At 41.5% G+C, this 13,292-nt stretch overlaps 1 protein-coding gene across 1 annotated transcript in view; it reads left to right on the top strand.

Moving 5' to 3' along the window:
* shank3a (SH3 and multiple ankyrin repeat domains 3a) overlaps nt 1-13,292 on the top strand; it is a 684,304-nt gene that overhangs the window by 442,656 nt on the left and 228,356 nt on the right. The window lies entirely within an intron of this gene.

The raw sequence follows: 13,292 nt of genomic DNA, 5'->3' as shown, positions 1-13,292 counted from the left end.
TTTTGGGTTCTGGTCATGATTCTAGCAGCCGTATTTAGCACGAACTGAAGTTTATTTTGTGCTTTATCTGGGTAGCCGGAAAGTAGAGCATTGCAGTAGTCTAACCTAGAAGTAAGAAAAGCATGGATACATTTTTCTGCATCATTTTTGGACAGAAAGTTTCTGATTTTTACAATGTTACGTAGATGGAAAAAAGCTGTCCTTGAAACAGTATTGATATGTTTGTCAAAAGAGAGATCAGGGTCCAGAGTAACGCCGTGGTCCTTCACAGTTTTATTTGAGACGACTGTACAACCATCAAGATTAATTGTCAGATTCAACAGAATATCTCTTTGTTTCTTGGGACCTAGAACAAGCATCTCTGTTTTGTCCGAGTTTAAAAGTAGAAAGTTTGCAGCCATCCACTTCCTTATCTCTGAAACACAGGCTTCTAGCAAGGGCAATTTTGGGGCTTCACCATGTTTCATTGAAATGTACAGCTGTGTGTCATCCGCATAGCAGTGAAAGTTAACATTATGTTTTCGAATGACATCCCCAAGAGGTAAAATATATAGTGGAAACAATAGTGGTCCTAAAACGGAACCTTGAGGAACACCGAAATTTACAGTTGATTTGTCAGAGGACAAACCATTCACAGAGACAAACTGATATCTTTCCGACAGATAAGATCTAAACCAGGCCAGAACTTGTCCGTGTAGACCAATTTAGGTTTCCAGTCTCTCCAAAAGAATGTGGTGATCGATGGTATCAAAAGCAGCACTAAGGTCTAGAAGCACGAGGACAGAGGCAGAGCCTCGGTCTGACGCCATTAACTTCTTCTGGCTGCAAGCCCGAGGCCGGCCACAATATGACAACAGCCACTTCAAGTGCAGGGCGCGAAATTCAAAATATATTTTTTAGAAATATTTAACTTTCACACATTAACAAGTCCAATACAGCAAATGAAAGGTACACATCTCGTGAATCCAGCCAACATGTCCGATTTTTAAAATGTTTTACAGCGAAAACAGCACGTATATTTATGTTAGCTCACCACCAAATACAAAAAAGGACAGACATTTTTCACAGCACAGGTAGCATGCACAAAGCCAACCTAACTAACCAAGAATCAACCAAACTAACCAACAAACAACTTCATCAGATGACAGTCTTATAACATGTTATTCAATAAATCTATGTTTTGTTCGAAAAATGTGCATATTTCAGGTATAAATCATAGTTTACATTGCAGCTACAATCAGAAATTGCACCGAAAGCAGCCAGAATAATTACAGACACCAACGTCAAATACCTAAATACTCATCATAAAACATTTCTGAAAAATACATAGTGTACAGCAAATGAAAGACAGGCATCTTGTGATTCCAGCCAATATTTCCGATTTCTTAAGTGTTTTACAGCGAAAACACAATATAGCGTTATATTATCTTACCACAATAGCCAGAAACACAAGCCATTCCCCAGTAGCAAAAGTTAGCGATCGTAACAAACCAGCAAAAGATATATAATTTTTGACTAACCTTGATAAGCTTCATCAGATGACAGTCCTATAACATCAGGTTATACATACACTTATGTTTTGTTCGAAAATGTGCATATTTAGAGCTGAAATCAGTGGTTATACATTGTGCTAACGTAGCAGCTTTTTCCCACAACGTCCGGATATTTTTCTGACACTTTTTCTGACACACATATTCTGACCAAATAACTATTCATAAACATAACTAAAAAATACATGTTGTATAGGAAATGATAGATACACTAGTTCTTAATGCAATCGCCGTGTTAGAATTCTAAAAATAACTTCATTACGACATCCAGCTTAGGTATAGCGAGAGAGTACCCAAAAGCTGGGCGCAAACGACTAGCACAACATGTTCAATAGATATATGAAATAGCATCATAAAATGGGTCCTACTTTTGCTGATCTTACATCAGAATGTTGTACAAGGGGTCCTTTGTCGGGAACAATCGTTGTTTGGATTTAGAACGGCCTTTTTCCCTCTTGATTTAGCAAGCACACTTGCCAAGTGGCGCGAATCTCTCCATCGTCAACAAAGTCAGAGAACGGAACACGGCAAAACTCCCAAAAAAAATTCAATAATCTGATTAAACTATATTGAAAAAACATACTTTACGATGATATTGTCAGATGTATCAAATAAAATCAAAGCCGGAGATATTAGTCGTCCATAACGACAGCTTATCAGAAGGCAAATCCAGGTCCCTTGACGCGCTCTCCAGAAAACAGGAAACTAGTGACACGTCATACAAAGAGCATTTATTCGAGCCAAGATCAAGTTACACACTCCATTTCTTCTCTCACTGCTTGTCGACATCTAGTGGAAGACGTATGAAGTGCATCTAAACGAATAAATATCAAGGACTTTAATAGGCAGGCCCTAGAAGAGAGCATCGATTTCAGATTTTCCACTTCCTGTCAGGAAGTTTGCTGCAAAAGGAGTTCTGTTTTACTCACAGATATAATTCAAATGGTTTTAGAAACTAGAGAGTGTTTTCTATCCAATAGTAATAATAATATGCATATTGTACGAGCAAGAATTGAGTACGAGGCCGTTTGAAATGGGCACCTTTTATCCGGCTACTCAATACTGCCCCTGCAGCCCAAACAGGTTAAAAGGTAATTTACCACCTTCACAAGTGCAGTCTCAGTACTATGATGGGGTCTAAAACCAGACTGAAGCATTTCATATACATTGTTTGTCTTCAGGAAGGCAGTGAGTTGCTGCGCAACAGCTTTTTCCCAAAAAATTGAGAGGATTGGAAGATTCGATATAGGCCGATAGTTTTTTATATTTTCTGGGTCAAGGTTTGGCTTTTTCAAGAGAGGCTTTATTACTGCCACTTTTAGTGAGTTTGGTACACATCCGGTGGATAGAGAGCCATTTATTATGTTCAACATAGGAGGGCCAAGCACAGGAAGCAGCTCTTTCAGTAGTTTAGTTGGAATAGGGTCCAGTATGCAGCTTGAAGGTTTAGAAGCCATGATTATTTTCATCATTGTGTCAAGACATATAGTACTAAAACACTGGAGTGTCTCTCTTGATCCTAGGTCCTGGCAGAGTTGTGCAGACTCAGGACAACTGAGCTTTGGAGGAATACGCAGATTTAAAGAGGAGTCCATAATTTGCTTTCTAATGATCATGATCTTTTCCTCAAAGAAGTTCATTAATTTATTACTGCTGAAGTGAAAGCCATCCTCTCTTGGGGAGTGCTGCTTTTTAGTTGCGACAGTATCAAAAATAAATGTAGGATTGTTCTTATTTTCCTCAATTAAATTGGAAAAATCGGATGATCGAGCAGCAGTGAGGGCTCTTCGATACTGCACGGTACTGTCTTTCCAAGCTAGTCGGATGACTTCCAGTTTGGTGTGGCGCCATTTCCGTCACAATTTTCTGGATGCTTGCTTCAGAGCTCAGGTATTTTCTGTATACCAGGGAGCTAGTTTCTTATGACAAATGATTTTAGATTTTAGGGGTGCAACTGCATCTAGGGTATTGCGCAAGGTTAAATTGAGTTCCTCAGTTAGGTGGTTAACTGATTTTTGTGCTCTGACGTCCTTGGGTAGGCAGAGGGAGTCTGGAAGGGCATCAAGGAATCTTTGGGTTGTCTGAGAATTTATAGCACGACTTTTGATGCTCCTTGGTTGGGGTCTGAGCAGATTATTTGTTGCGATTGCAAACGTAATAAAATGGTGGTCCGATAGTCCAGGATTATGAGGAAAAACATTAAGATCCACAACATTTATTCCATGGGACAAAACTAGGTCCAGAGTATGACTGTGACCGTGAGTAGGTCCAGAGACATGTTAGACAAAACCCACTGAGTCGATGATGGCTCCGAAAGCCTTTTGGAGTGGGTCTGTGGACTTTTCCATGTGAATATTAAAATCACCAAAAATGTGAATATTATCTGCTATGACTACAAGGTCCGATAGGAATTCAGGGAACTCAGTGAGGAACGCTGTATATGGCCCAGGAGGCCTGTAAACAGTAGCTATAAAAAGTGAATGAGTAGGCTGCATAGATTTCATGAATAGAAGCTCAAAAGACTAAAATGTTGTTTTTTTTGTTTGTAAATTGAAATTTGCTATCGTAAATGTTAGCAACACCTCCGCCTTTGCGGGATGCACAGGGGATATGGTCACTAACTGACCTAAAACAGGGTATTTTTAATAGGATTAAACGTCAGGAATTATGAAAACTGAGTTTAAATGTATTTGGCTAAGGTGTATGTAAACTTCAGAATTCAACTGTATTTAGCTGGTTACATCACAGTATCATAGCGGCATAGCCTATCAAATAATGACATGTAGCCAGCTTTGAATTAAAAAAAAAACTTTATTTAACTAGTCTAGTCAGTTAAGAACAAATGTTTATTTACAATGACGGCCTATCCCGGCCTAACCTAAACCCAGACGACACTGGGTCAATTGTGCGCCACCCTATGGGTCTCCCAACCACGGTCGGTTGGGATACAGCCTGGGTCTGTAGTGACACCTCTAGCATTGAGATGCAGTGCCATAGACCGCTGCTCTACTCGGGAGCCCTAGTTAGCTATAAACAAATCTAGTCGGATGTAATCCATATCCTAGCCATCTGCCCAAGATTGTTGAACAACTTCATGGAAGCCTATTTTCACTGGTAGCTATTTCCCGAGCCAGGGCAAGTACTAACCACAGGTCTTGTCTGGGGAAGACGTTTCAGTGGGCGAGTTCGTTTTGCGCGACCCGGTGCCCCGGGTGTGTGGGGTTTGCTCATTTTCGACCATTCCATTGGTCCTCCTAAGGAGAGGTCTCCGCCCACCCATGCAAATCAAATCGCCCAGTCTTTTCCCAGAAAACTCCAGTTAATAGGCAAAAGGGGGCATAATTGTAGTCCAAACCCAACCTTCATTTACCCATTGACGCACTCAGGTTCCAAACTCTGAATTTTGACGAGACTGACTTTATGACCAAAAATGTTCTATTTACAACTTCTTATGGCTGCAGGGGCAGTATTGAGTAGCTTGGATGAAAGGTGCACAGAGGTGCCCATAGTAAACTGCCTGCTCCTCAGTCCCAGTTGCTAATATATACATGTTATTATTCGTATTGGATAGAAAACACTCTGAAGTTTCTAAAACTGTTTGAATGATGTCTGTGAGTATAACAGAACTCATATGGCAGGCAAAAACCTGAGAAAAAATCCAAACAGGAAGTGGGAATTCTGGGGTTGGTCGAGTTTCAACAAAGCCCCTATTGAACACACAGTGGGATATGGATGAGTTTGCACTTCCTACGGCTTCCACTAGATGTCAACAGTCTGTAGAACCTTGTCTGATGCCTCTACTGTGAAATGGGGCCGAAGGAGACAGGAAATAGTCATGTCTACCATGACCTGGCCATGCTCTGACCATGCGCGTTCACATGAGAGGGAGCTCTGTTCCATCGCACATCTGAAGTCAATGTAATTCTCCGGTTGGAACTTTATTGAAGATTTATGTTAAAAACATTCTAAAGATTGATTCAATACATCGTTTGACATGTTTCTACTGACTGTTACGGAACTTTTTGACATTTCGTCTGCTTTTAGTGAACGCGGTTCCTGACTTTGGATTTGTTTACCAAACACGCTAACAAAAATAGCTATTTGGACAAAAATGATGGACATTACCGAACAAAACAAACATTGCTTGTGGAAGTGGGAGTCCTGGGAGTGCATTCCGACAAAGATCAGCAAAGGTAAGTGAAGATGTATAATGCTTTTTAGGAGTTTTGTTGACTGCACAATTTGGCGGGTAACTGTATGGCTTCCTTTTGTGGCTGAACCCTGTTCTCAGATTATTGAATATTGTGCTTTTGCCGTAAAGCTTTTTGAAATCTGACACAGCGGTTGCATTAAGAACAAGTTTATCTTTAATTCTATGTAAAACATGTATCTTTCATCAAAGTTTATGATGAGTATTTATGTTATTTGACGTGGCTCTCTGCAATTTCTCCGGATATTTTGGAGGCATTTCTGAACATGGCGCCAATGTAAACTGAGGTTTTTGGATATAAATATGAACTTAATCGAACAAAACATATATGTATTGTGTAACATGAAGTTCTATGAGTGTCATCTGATGAAGATCATCAAAGGTTAGTGATTAATTTTATCTCTATTTCTGCTTTTTGTGACTCCTGTCTTGGGCTGGAAAAATTACTGTGTTTGTCTGTGATTTTGCGGTGACCTAACATAATCGTTTGTGGTGCTTTCGCTGTAAAGCCTATTTGAAATCGGACACTTTGGTGGGATTAACAACAAGATTACCTTTAAAATGGTATAAAATACATGTATGTTTGAGGAATTTTAATTATGAGATTTCTGTAGTTTGAATTTGGCGCCCTTCACTTTCACTGGCTGTTGTCATATCATCCCGTTAACGGGATTGCAGCCATAAGAAGTTTTAATAGGCAAAAGGGGGCATGAATTGTTGACATAATTGTAGTCCAAACCCAACCTTCATTTACCCATTGACACACTCAGGTTCCAAACTCTGAATTTTGACGAGACTGACTTTATGACCAAAAATGTTCTATTTACACTTTGTAGTCGATTGTGACACTAGAATACATTTTTTTCGGACTCATATCAATACCACATAGACCGTTTTCAAAGAGATGTGTTGGTTTTTAGGGGCAGTCACTCTTTAAACAGCTCCTGAGTCAGTCTTCCTGACATTTTTTCTTGACCCCGATTATGTCAAATAGCAAATGAAAGCACTAAACTAGGAAATAGTTCAGGAGGAGTCAAGTGGAACTTGGCTTACAAATATTCAATAGCTCATTAATCTTATGTAACTCTATCAAAATATCTTCCTACTATACAAATAAAATAAAATAATGGCGTTGTTGTTTAGAGAATACTTTGTTGTTAACAGTTTCCAAGGTCTCTCTCTGTATAGATGAACATCTGTTGCTGCTTGGCTCCACAATAGACAAACTCAGCCGCGATGCAGAGGTCAAAAGATCAGTGCCTTCACCAGGCGCTCGCACGCGCACACGCACTTACACATGGCAGTCTGGCACCTCGCACTGGCTGTGCAGTGTTTTCTTATTATGCTCCGCCACTAGTGAGTCACGGCGAGATGTGAACGCGCACCTATTTTAGAGGCATTACGGTAGAAAGCAAACTGTCCCCCAACATATCCTCAACCAACACACAACCCGAGTAATTCATCACTGATTTACCAGCGAACGAGCGAGCGACAGACGGGATGCCAAAAACTGAATCGAGTATCGTCATTGGGACTTGTGGAGGGGTTAGGATCTGAATAACAGCGAGATAGCAGGATCAAAACAGAGTAAGGGGAGGCCACGAACAGCTCCGTGCTTTCTCTCCATCAACTTCCCGGAGGGCTGCGCATGCAGCCTGTGTGTGAGTTAGTGAAACTAGCTAGTCTAGTATTGTTCTGACTTCACTACAGTGCCCACTCCGAGAGAGAGAGAGGACGCACAACAAAAGGGAAAGAAAGGAAGCAAGGACGGACTAATTATAACGAACACGGTTGTAGTTGAACGTAATGGTCCTACGATACCAATCTTAGATCCCAAGATTGATCAGTTTTAGTTCTGTTTGGTTTGCGTCTTTGTCGCGGAGAGTGGACTCGCCGGGTGGTGTTGCGCCGAGCTGAAACGGGGCTGTCCACATGGTCCAACCACTGGTGTGAAAGTTGACTTCTTCAGAATTCAAGAACAGGTTGATACACTTATCTACATATACTTCTTCCGTCTACTTTTCCTCTCTTCTCCTCTCTCTCTCTCTCTCTCTCTCACTCACTTTATCTGTGCGTGTGTTTCTCCAATAGTGAAAGTGTGCGCGCGTGTTATTGAGTCAGAACACTGCAACAATTGGACTTGTTTACGGCTGTCATTGTTTTCAACATAAGTCTTATAAACCAATAACAACCAAATATCGATTAAGTTCGGTTAGTGACTAGGCTATTATTGTCTAATGTGAGTTTCAGCAAGGCTGGCATCCACTATTGTCTACACATGAAACGGTAGATCAGCCACATTTCAGACCATACACTATGAAGCCGTTTTTCATGATCTACAATAGAAAAAGTTCGTTGAAAATGGCAAGGACCCACGAGCGATTTTCTCGCGGCCTCTCCCCTAGATAAACACGTGCTATCAAAATAACATATTGCAGTTTTAATATGAAATCCATATACTTTATTAGTGAATTGCTTTTTATTTCTTTACTTTAGGTATGAAATAGCCTAAGAGTTGTAGACTGGAGGGGCAGCGGCAGCGTGCTGCCTCGCGGCTTATGGAAGGTGTCAGGTTCACAAACGCTCGCTCATTAAACAACAAAAACTTTTCAGACAAAGATACAAAGATATCCGGAGTGAATTTGACTGAAAGTAACAAATGCACGGAGGTGCTCAGCCGCCCGAATGCTAAAAGAGTCAATTGGAAATAACTGATTATAAACGCCCCTCCAATAACGGGTGTTCATTTCACACACCCATTCGGCCATCGTTTTGAATTCCTTCTGATCATTGAATGCCCGTTCACCACACACCGAATGAGGCCTTAATCGATCTCGGATCGTTGAATTTGAATTAAACATGTTATTAAGGGCCTGCATTTAGCCTAATATTAGGCCTTTTGGTTATTTTAGATTTAATTTACACAATAAGACGAATAGGCCTAAATGTAAATATTTGCTAAAATATTTAGTTTTCACGGTCAAACTTTTAAATCAAATAGTTTACCAGTCCTCTTTTAAACTGTTTTGTCTGCAGCTTTTGGTCTTGTAATTTCCTGACTTGGATGGTAGCCTATGGACAGTTGGTCTCACGGTCTTTATGATAGTGTCCCTCTTATTTTAATCACAATTGGATCAAATGTAATAGAAGGCTACTGAAACAGCAGGTTATTGTTATTGGTTCCGTTTATCAAACAATAGGTTTTAGGCCTACTGCTAGTGATTGGCCTACTGCTAGTGATAGGTCTACGTGAAATTGTGCTTCAAAATCAAAGTTGGCATGAAGTGCATAGGAATAATTTAGCACGTTGATAATTATCAGTTATTAATCATGCATAATCTATTTATCAGAATCGGCTATACCGACAGTCGGAATAATTTGACATCAGATATAAAAGCCAAATGCATGAAAAGCAGAAAAGATTCCGTTATTAGCGTTATTAGCATAACTTCTTCATTTTGTTTATAGGTAGGAATAATTGTAGCCTATAACTCCAAAGACAAAGGATAGACAAACATTCTCACAATCTTTATTATATTTATTTATGAAAATCTGTATTTAGCAACTGACGCATATTAAATGTAGACCTATTGGGAATATGAATAAAAATGTTATACACAAATTATAAAAAGTTATACATGTGTTGAAAATGAGGCAAACGGGTGCTGTAGCCCAAATCAACAGAATAGTCGGACGCGTCCCATGCACAAGAACAAATAGCCTACTCATTTTAAACTTTTAAGGTGAGCTTTTGTGAGGAGACATTTGAGAGTGCAGCGTTTAGGGATTTATTTACTAATATTAATTCATTCATCATATCCTATTATGCCATTTTTTGTTTGTTTTATAATTTCCTACAAAATCATTTCAATCATTTCCAAATCTGCTTTCTACTAAATCAATAAACTTCTAATAATTTTGTAAATAATTTCACTGTCTCAAACAAGGCTATGTAGGCCTAGAAGTTGTCAGACACCACCGCCATACCTTGTTGCGGTTGATTTTCTAAATTTGAGCACACCCATAAATCTCCCTAAATCACCGTCCCTGAGCGCTCTAGACTAAATATCAGCCTTCATCTGGGACAGTCCCGCATGTCAGACGGAATGATGTCCCGCATGATGGAGGGATGGAGGGAGAAATGAAATGACAATTAATTGCTGTTGGTTGCAGCGCGGTGCTGTCGGTCTGTCTGACATTAAAAAGAAAAAGGCAGATCATATGGGCGCGCGCTGACATGGCCGTTATTTCCTCTTGATTGATGGACGCTGGAGCGCATTTGGCATAATTAATTTTATTTAGTGTGTTCCCCCTGCCTCGCTCTCTCCCTCCCTCCCTCTCTCCTTGTCCCCTGTTGTTTTGTGGCTCCTGTCCCCCTGTCCTTCGCTCCGAGGCTGAGCGTGCTACCGGTGGCATTTCCGCAACGCGACGGTGACACGGTTTTAATTGCACCACTGATGGAGGTTTAATAGAATATTTAGCTGGAATGAAAGAGCTGTATTTCACATTTTATAGCCGTGTAATAACTCTCCTGCCAGGCAGGAAAACATGGATTTGGTTGGTGGTATGTGTGGTGGCATAAAATACATTCACACCCGTAGAACTTCAGGGTTGCCGTTCAAGTTGTCTTTTAATTGTTCACAAACACACCTGGTCTGATTTTCTTCTCTGACGAGATCAGAGGGTTATTTATGAAATCATTTTCCAGTTTTTATTCCTTAAGAATATAAGAAATTGAAGGGAATTTCCAACGGAATAAACAAATGTAAAAGGCCTAATAACTAATTAATTAAAACCAGGCACTTTTTAGAAAGGGTATTTTAAAAACGTTTTAGATTTGACTAAAAGCAGTTCACCTCCTTTAGGTATGTCCAGATTGTATTTTAATTTAATTTACCCAATTTAATCTTTCTGATTGTGTTATTCAATTTTTTTGTGCTATTCTACTTTTATTTTACTCTGCTCATAACCAAAGTGTTGGGAAAAGTCCACTGAACTGATTCTTTCTTTGGAATAGCTTTAGAGTTGATGGTGAGGGAGAGAGCAGCTCTCTCCGCAGTGTGTTCTCTGTGTGTTATGTGCTGTGGTGTAGAGATCCAGTCTTTAAGACTGAGGAGAACCTGGTTGTGATGGCTCAGTTGGTTGGAGCTTGATGATTGTAATTCCAGAGTTGCGGTTTTATTCCTGCATGGGCCACATATACTGAAGAAATGACATCATTTGAAGTGGCTTGAGATAAAAGTGTCTGCTGAATGACTCTATTATCATTATTGAAGCGCCTCAGCTCAAACAGTCATCCAGGACCTGCTTTGGGCTGAGAGAGACTGGAGGAGTGAAGGTCTCTCCTCTCAGCATGCATGGGAGAAAAGGAGAGGGGGACATTTTCCAATCTATTTAAGATGGTCGTTGCCTAGTAATTATTAGGAAATTCGATGTACTAAAAGTACTTAATTACTTTTCTATCTATTTGCTCTCTAAGAAAAATAAGAATATTTTAGATAAGAAGAGTATAATAATAAAGAATATGTGAGAAAAGCAGTTCGAGAACATTTTGAGAAAGATAAAGAATATAATGAAAGAAAAGAGAGGGTATTTGAGAGGCGAAAGAAGTGATTTGGAAATGAGGTGGACACAGTCAGGAAGCTAGGTGTCAGAAAAAGGCTGACTCTCTTGCCGCTGGAAGAGTCAGACACTTTAAAAAAAATATGATCCTCTGCAGCTGAGTGTTTTTCATGTCCTGTTGTTGAATTTGTCCTGGCCGTCTTTTTCTCACACATTTTCTCTTCTGATTTGTTGAGTTCCTGATATTGCAGAATTTTCTGTGTCGTAAAGAATATATTTCTTATATCTGTGTAGTGTGTAAAATGTTTTTGTACTTTCTATCATGGTGTATTTAGTAAAAGGAAAGTTAAAGTCTGCTCACTGTTTGCTGAACAGTGTCTGTAGTTTCAGTAGTGATTTAGTGAAACAGAACACACCAGTAATAGTGATTAGATGACACTATCAGGGTGGAACAGATAGACAATGTGTGTTTGAACATGTTTTGGTTGTAGTTAGGCAAAGCATGTGTGTGTGTGTGGTGGGGGGGGGGGGGGGGAAGGAGGGGGGGGGGGGGGGGGGGGGCGCTGTAGTCGGGGTTTTAACAGGGCTTATGTCAGAGCCTGGGGGGGGGGGGCTGTAGTCAGGGTTTTAACAGGGCGTATGTCAGAGCCTGGGTGGGGGGGGCTGTAGTCAGGGTTTTAACAGGGCGTATGTCAGAGCCTGGGTGTGGGGGCTGTAGTCAGGGTTTTAACAGGGCGTATGTCAGAGCCTGGGTGGGGGGGCTGTAGTCAGGGTTTTAACAGGGCTTATGTCAGAGCCTGGGTGTGGGGGCTGTAGTCAGGGTTTTAACAGGGCGTATGTCAGAGCCTGGGTGTGGGGGCTGTAGTCAGGGTTTTAACAGGGCGTATGTCAGAGCCTGGGTGGGGGGGGCTGTAGTCAGGGTTTTAACAGGGCGTATGTCAGAGCCTGGGTGTGGGGGCTGTAGTCAGGGTTTTAACAGGGCGTATGTCAGAGCCTGGGTGGGGGGGCTGTAGTCAGGGTTTTAACAGGGCGTATGTCAGAGCCTGGGTGGGGGGGCTGTAGTCAGGGTTTTAACAGGGCGTATGTCAGAGCCTGGGTGGGGGGGCTGTAGTCAGGGTTTTAACAGGGCATATGTCAGAGGCTGGGTGGGGGGGCTGTAGTCAGGGTTTTAACAGGGCTTATGTCAGAGCCTGGGTGGGGGGGCTGTAGTCAGGGTTTTAACAGGGCGTATGTCAGAGCCTGGGTGGGGGGGCTGTAGTCAGGGTTTTAACAGGGCATATGTCAGAGGCTGGGTGGGGGGGCTGTAGTCAGGGTTTTAACAGGGCATATGTCAGAGCCTGGGTGGGGGGCTGTAGTCAGGGTTTTAACAGGGCGTATGTCAGAGCCTGGGTGGGGGGGCTGTAGTCAGGGTTTTAACAGGGCGTATGTCAGAGCCTGGGTGGGGGGGCTGTAGTCAGGGTTTTAACAGGGCGTATGTCAGAGCCTGGGTGGGGGGGCTGTAGTCAGGGTTTTAACAGGGCGTATGTCAGAGCCTGGGTGGGGGGGCTGTAGTCAGGGTTTTAACAGGGCATATGTCAGAGGCTGGGTGGGGGGGCTGTAGTCAGGGTTTTAACAGGGCGTATGTCAGAGCCTGGGTGGGGGGGCTGTAGTCAGGGTTTTAACAGGGCATATGTCAGAGGCTGGGTGTGACTAGAACATGTTCCAGATCGTCAGAAGGCGGACAGTAAACACACTAATATGTGACTACTTTACTATACTATCAAATTATACAACTGTGTTGACTGTTTTACTATAATATGAATGATCTCACTGCTTCAAAACCTTCCATGTTGGGCTTAATGCACAGCAACATTATTATGGTGGTCCATCAACATACTATAAGTGTCCTCACCTTGAGTACTCACCTGTGAGTGTGTTTGTGTGAGTGTGTTTGAGTGATTGTGTTTGTGTGAGTGTGTTTGTGTGAGTGT

Source organism: Salvelinus namaycush, chromosome 2 (assembly GCF_016432855.1).
Source record: "Salvelinus namaycush isolate Seneca chromosome 2, SaNama_1.0, whole genome shotgun sequence".
NCBI classification, from domain to species: Eukaryota; Metazoa; Chordata; class Actinopteri; order Salmoniformes; family Salmonidae; genus Salvelinus; species Salvelinus namaycush.
This window is presented reverse-complemented; position numbering and strand designations above follow the sequence as displayed.